The sequence below is a fragment of the Anopheles stephensi genome, unplaced genomic scaffold, assembly GCF_013141755.1.
Source record: "Anopheles stephensi strain Indian unplaced genomic scaffold, UCI_ANSTEP_V1.0 ucontig21, whole genome shotgun sequence".
NCBI lineage: Eukaryota > Metazoa > Arthropoda > Insecta > Diptera > Culicidae > Anopheles > Anopheles stephensi.
In genome coordinates this window covers 1-7,021 of record NW_023405136.1, presented here as the reverse complement: position 1 = coordinate 7,021, position 7,021 = coordinate 1, and positions in this window count along the sequence as shown.

The following is a 7,021-nucleotide window of genomic DNA, read 5'->3' as shown; positions in this document are numbered from 1 at the left end:
TCCTTAGAGCAGTCATCAGAGAACCATATAGTAGGAACAGCCGAATATGGAACCCTTTTCGTTCTTTGGACACCTCCTATAACTTGTATGGCGACTATGGGACCTTCATTTCGTACTCAGTTGGTACCCCTATTCATCGAGGGTATCGCTTTGATACCCCCAACAGACCTTTGGACACCGTCTTACTACTCCTTAGAGCAGTCATCAGAGAACCATATAGTAGGAACAGCCGAATATGGAACCCTTTTCGTTCTTTGGACACCTCCTATAACTTGTATGGCGACTATGGGGACCTTCATTTCGTACTCAGTTGGTACCCCTATTCATCGAGGGTATCGCTTTGATACCCCCAACAGACCTTTGGACACCGTCTTACTACTCCTTAGAGCAGTCATCAGAGAACCATATAGTAGGAACAGCCGAATATGGAACCCTTTTCGTTCTTTGGACACCTCCTATAACTTGTATGGCGACTATGGGACCTTCATATCGTACTCAGTTGGTACCCCTATTCATCGAGGGTATCGCTTTGATACCCCCAACAGACCTTTGGACACCGTCTTACTACTCCTTAGAGCAGTCATCAGAGAACCATATAGTAGGAACAGCCGAATATGGAACCCTTTTCGTTCTTTGGACACCTCCTATAACTTGTATGGCGACTATGGGGACCTTCATTTCGTACTCAGTTGGTACCCCTATTCATCGAGGGTATCGCTTTGATACCCCCAACAGACCTTTGGACACCGTCTTACTACTCCTTAGAGCAGTCATCAGAGAACCATATAGTAGGAACAGCCGAATATGGAACCCTTTTCGTTCTTTGGACACCTCCTATAACTTGTATGGCGACTATGGGGACCTTCATTTCGTACTCAGTTGGTACCCCTATTCATCGAGGGTATCGCTTTGATACCCCCAACAGACCTTTGGACACCGTCTTACTACTCCTTAGAGCAGTCATCAGAGAACCATATAGTAGGAACAGCCGAATATGGAACCCTTTTCGTTCTTTGGACACCTCCTATAACTTGTATGGCGACTATGGGGACCTTCATTTCGTACTCAGTTGGTACCCCTATTCATCGAGGGTATCGCTTTGATACCCCCAACAGACCTTTGGACACCGTCTTACTACTCCTTAGAGCAGTCATCAGAGAACCATATAGTAGGAACAGCCGAATATGGAACCCTTTTCGTTCTTTGGACACCTCCTATAACTTGTATGGCGACTATGGGGACCTTCATTTCGTACTCAGTTGGTACCCCTATTCATCGAGGGTATCGCTTTGATACCCCCAACAGACCTTTGGACACCGTCTTACTACTCCTTAGAGCAGTCATCAGAGAACCATATAGTAGGAACAGCCGAATATGGAACCCTTTTCGTTCTTTGGACACCTCCTATAACTTGTATGGCGACTATGGGGACCTTCATATCGTACTCAGTTGGTACCCCTATTCATCGAGGGTATCGCTTTGATACCCCCAACAGACCTTTGGACACCGTCTTACTACTCCTTAGAGCAGTCATCAGAGAACCATATAGTAGGAACAGCCGAATATGGAACCCTTTTCGTTCTTTGGACACCTCCTATAACTTGTATGGCGACTATGGGGACCTTCATTTCGTACTCAGTTGGTACCCCTATTCATCGAGGGTATCGCTTTGATACCCCCAACAGACCTTTGGACACCGTCTTACTACTCCTTAGAGCAGTCATCAGAGAACCATATAGTAGGAACAGCCGAATATGGAACCCTTTTCGTTCTTTGGACACCTCCTATAACTTGTATGGCGACTATGGGGACCTTCATTTCGTACTCAGTTGGTACCCCTATTCATCGAGGGTATCGCTTTGATACCCCCAACAGACCTTTGGACACCGTCTTACTACTCCTTAGAGCAGTCATCAGAGAACCATATAGTAGGAACAGCCGAATATGGAACCCTTTTCGTTCTTTGGACACCTCCTATAACTTGTATGGCGACTATGGGGACCTTCATATCGTACTCAGTTGGTACCCCTATTCATCGAGGGTATCGCTTTGATACCCCCAACAGACCTTTGGACACCGTCTTACTACTCCTTAGAGCAGTCATCAGAGAACCATATAGTAGGAACAGCCGAATATGGAACCCTTTTCGTTCTTTGGACACCTCCTATAACTTGTATGGCGACTATGGGGACCTTCATTTCGTACTCAGTTGGTACCCCTATTCATCGAGGGTATCGCTTTGATACCCCCAACAGACCTTTGGACACCGTCTTACTACTCCTTAGAGCAGTCATCAGAGAACCATATAGTAGGAACAGCCGAATATGGAACCCTTTTCGTTCTTTGGACACCTCCTATAACTTGTATGGCGACTATGGGGACCTTCATATCGTACTCAGTTGGTACCCCTATTCATCGAGGGTATCGCTTTGATACCCCCAACAGACCTTTGGACACCGTCTTACTACTCCTTAGAGCAGTCATCAGAGAACCATATAGTAGGAACAGCCGAATATGGAACCCTTTTCGTTCTTTGGACACCTCCTATAACTTGTATGGCGACTATGGGGACCTTCATTTCGTACTCAGTTGGTACCCCTATTCATCGAGGGTATCGCTTTGATACCCCCAACAGACCTTTGGACACCGTCTTACTACTCCTTAGAGCAGTCATCAGAGAACCATATAGTAGGAACAGCCGAATATGGAACCCTTTTCGTTCTTTGGACACCTCCTATAACTTGTATGGCGACTATGGGGACCTTCATTTCGTACTCAGTTGGTACCCCTATTCATCGAGGGTATCGCTTTGATACCCCCAACAGACCTTTGGACACCGTCTTACTACTCCTTAGAGCAGTCATCAGAGAACCATATAGTAGGAACAGCCGAATATGGAACCCTTTTCGTTCTTTGGACACCTCCTATAACTTGTATGGCGACTATGGGGACCTTCATTTCGTACTCAGTTGGTACCCCTATTCATCGAGGGTATCGCTTTGATACCCCCAACAGACCTTTGGACACCGTCTTACTACTCCTTAGAGCAGTCATCAGAGAACCATATAGTAGGAACAGCCGAATATGGAACCCTTTTCGTTCTTTGGACACCTCCTATAACTTGTATGGCGACTATGGGGACCTTCATATCGTACTCAGTTGGTACCCCTATTCATCGAGGGTATCGCTTTGATACCCCCAACAGACCTTTGGACACCGTCTTACTACTCCTTAGAGCAGTCATCAGAGAACCATATAGTAGGAACAGCCGAATATGGAACCCTTTTCGTTCTTTGGACACCTCCTATAACTTGTATGGCGACTATGGGGACCTTCATTTCGTACTCAGTTGGTACCCCTATTCATCGAGGGTATCGCTGTGATACCCCCAACAGACCTTTGGACACCGTCTTACTACTCCTTAGAGCAGTCATCAGAGAACCATATAGTAGGAACAGCCGAATATGGAACCCTTTTCGTTCTTTGGACACCTCCTATAACTTGTATGGCGACTATGGGGACCTTCATATCGTACTCAGTTGGTACCCCTATTCATCGAGGTAGTCGCTTTGATACCCCCAACAGACCTTTGGACACCGTCTTACTACTCCTTAGAGCAGTCATCAGAGAACCATATAGTAGGAACAGCCGAATATGGAACCCTTTTCGTTCTTTGGACACCTCCTATAACTTGTATGGCGACTATGGGGACCTTCATTTCGTACTCAGTTGGTACCCCTATTCATCGAGGGTATCGCTTTGATACCCCCAACAGACCTTTGGACACCGTCTTACTACTCCTTAGAGCAGTCATCAGAGAACCATATAGTAGAACAGCCGAATATGGAACCCTTTTCGTTCTTTGGACACCTCCTATAACTTGTATGGCGACTATGGGGACCTTCATTTCGTACTCAGTTGGTACCCCTATTCATCGAGGGTATCGCTTTGATACCCCCAACAGACCTTTGGACACCGTCTTACTACTCCTTAGAGCAGTCATCAGAGAACCATATAGTAGAAACAGCCGAATATGGAACCCTTTTCGTTCTTTGGACACCTCCTATAACTTTTTTATATTTTTTTATATATATATATATTTTTTTTATTCCTCTACCGACGGCGATGCGACTGGCGCCAGCATCTCGGGAGATACCGATCTCCGTGGTGACGGTGTGGGGGCGGGGGCGGTACTCGTCCGCGCTCCCGCATCCGGCTCTCCTGGTGTCCCTGGCGTTCCCCTCGGGGCTGGCGTGGGTGCTCCCGTTGCGCTGCATAGTGACGACAGCGTTCCCGTCGACAGGAGCGTCACCACTACTCGCGGCGACATCTTCATTTTTTTCGGTTTGACGGTTACGGTGGCCTCTGCATCCACCGACCCATCAGACCCGCTCTCCTCCTCTTGCATGGCTACCGCTGTCCGGTTCGTTGCTCTGCCCAGCAGTTGCTAGACTTCTGCGCCTAGCCGGTATGCGGTCCGCATTCGCCTTTATGGCAAAAGCTCAGTGCGGAGCTTTTATGGTGTGTGTCTTTGATAGGACTTGAGCTAGTGCCCCATAGGTGGCGCTGGTGGCACTAAAGAGAAGAGCTCTCCCAGGACATCAACCGGAATGTCCGATGAGCTCTCCACTGTGCACTTGTCAGCCTATAAGCAAACAACACTCCTCGCACGCACTAACCGACACTGACACACACTGCCCTACTAAGTGCGTGTGCCCTTAGCACGTGTTTATGCCACGTCGTTTTTCACTCTTTTTTGATGCTGTTTTTACCACTGAATGTTTGTTTTCTCTTTTCGGAGGTGATTTGCACAGCACTTTTACACTTCTGAAAGGTTTTCTCAACCAAACTGCGGCTGCGGACTCCCTTTCATCCGCACCGAAAGGGAGCGCTTCGCACGCACGCACTCACCTAACCACACACGCACTTTTTTGGTCACACGCGCCGAAGCGCGACGCAATGTTTGTGTGCCGTTTTATACTATATTTCCACGGAATTTCACCGAAACTTCACACAGGTGGCGTACAAACTGGATAACTAAAACACTTTGCACGCACGTTTCACTGTTTTCAATATAGTTTCCTTTCGAAATCTGTTTTCACCAAAAGCACACGAAAGGCGTCCGCTCGCTTCGGTTGACAGTTCGCCTCTCCCTCCTATAACTTGTATGACGACTATGGGACCTGGATATCGTACTCAGTTGGTACCCCTATTCATCGAGGGTATCGCTGTGATACCCCCAACAGACCTTTGGACAACCGTCTTACTACTCCTTAGAGCAGTCATCAGAGAACCATATAGTAGGAACAGCCGAATATGGAACCCTTTTCGTTCTTTGGACCACTCCTATAACTTGTATGGCAACTAATGGGTACCTTCATTTCGTACTCAGTGGTACCCCTATTCATCGAGGGTATCGCTTTGATACCCCCAACAGACCCTTGGACACCGTCTTACTACTCCTTAGAGCAGTCACAGCAGAACCATTATAGTAGAACAGCCGAATATGGAACCCTTTTCGTACTTTGGACACCTCCTATAACTTGTATGGCGACTATGGGGACCTTCATTTTCGTACTCAGTTGGTACCCTATTCATCGAGGGTATCGCTGTGATAACCGCCAACAGACCTTTGGACACCGTCTTACTACTCCTTAGAGCAGTCAATCAGAGAACAATATAGTAGGAAACAGCCGAATATGGAACCCTTTTCGTTCTTTGGACACCTCCTATAACTTGCAAGGGCGACTATGGGACCTTCATTTCGTACTCAGTTGGTACCCCTATCATCGAGGGTAATCGCTGTGATACCCCCAACAGAACCTTGGACACCGTCTTAACTACTCCTTAGAGCAGTCATCAGAGAACCATTAGTAGGAACAGCCGATATGGAACCCTTTTCGTTCTTGGACACCTCTATAACTTGTATGGCGACTATGGGGAACTTCATTTCGTACTCAGTTGTGGTACCCTTATTCAATCGAGGGTATCGCTGTGATACCCCCAACAGACCTTTGGACACGGTCTTACTACTCCTTAGAGCAGTCATCAGAGAACCATATAGTAGAAACAGCCGAAATAGGAACCCTTTTCGTTCTTTGGACCCCTCCTATAACTTGTATGGCGACATATGGGGACCTTCATTTCGTAACTCAGTTGGTACCCTTATCTCATCAGAGGGTATCACTGTGATCCCCCAACAGACCTTTGGACACGTCTTACTACTCCTTAGAGCGTCATACAGAGAAAACCCATATAGTAGAAACTGCCGAATATGGAACCCTTTTCGTACTTGGACACCTCCTATAACTTGTATGGCGACTAGGGGGACCTTCATTCGTACTCAGTTGTACCCTTATCATCGAGGGTATCGCTTTGATACCCCCAAACAGACCTTTGGACACCGTCTTACTCTCCTTAGAGCAGTCATCAGAGAACCATATAGTAGGAACAGCGAATATGGAACCTTTCGTACTTTGGCACCTTCCTATACTTGTATGGCGACTATGGGACCTTCATTCGTACTCAGTTGGTACCCTTATTCATCGAGGGTATCGCTGTGATACCCCCAAACAGACCTTTGGACACCGTCTTACTACTCCTAGAGCAGTCATCAGAGAACCATGTTGGTAGGAACAGCCGAATATGGAACCCTTTTCGTCTTTGGACACCTCCTATAACTTGTATGGCGACTATGGGTGAACTTCATGTTGTACTCAGTTGGTACCCCTATTCATCGAGGGTATCGCTGTGATACCCTAACAGACCTTGGACCACCGTCTTTCTCCTCCTTAAAGCAGTCATCAGAGAACCATGTGGTAGAACAGCCGAATATGGAACCCTTTTCGGTACTTTGGACACCTCCTATAACTTGTATGGCGACTATGGGACCTTCATATCGTACTCAGTTGGTACCCCTATTCATCGAGGGTATCGCTGTGATACCCAAACAGACCTTTGGACACCGTCTTACTACTCCTCAAGCAGTTATCAGAGAACCATTAGTAGGAACAGCCGAATA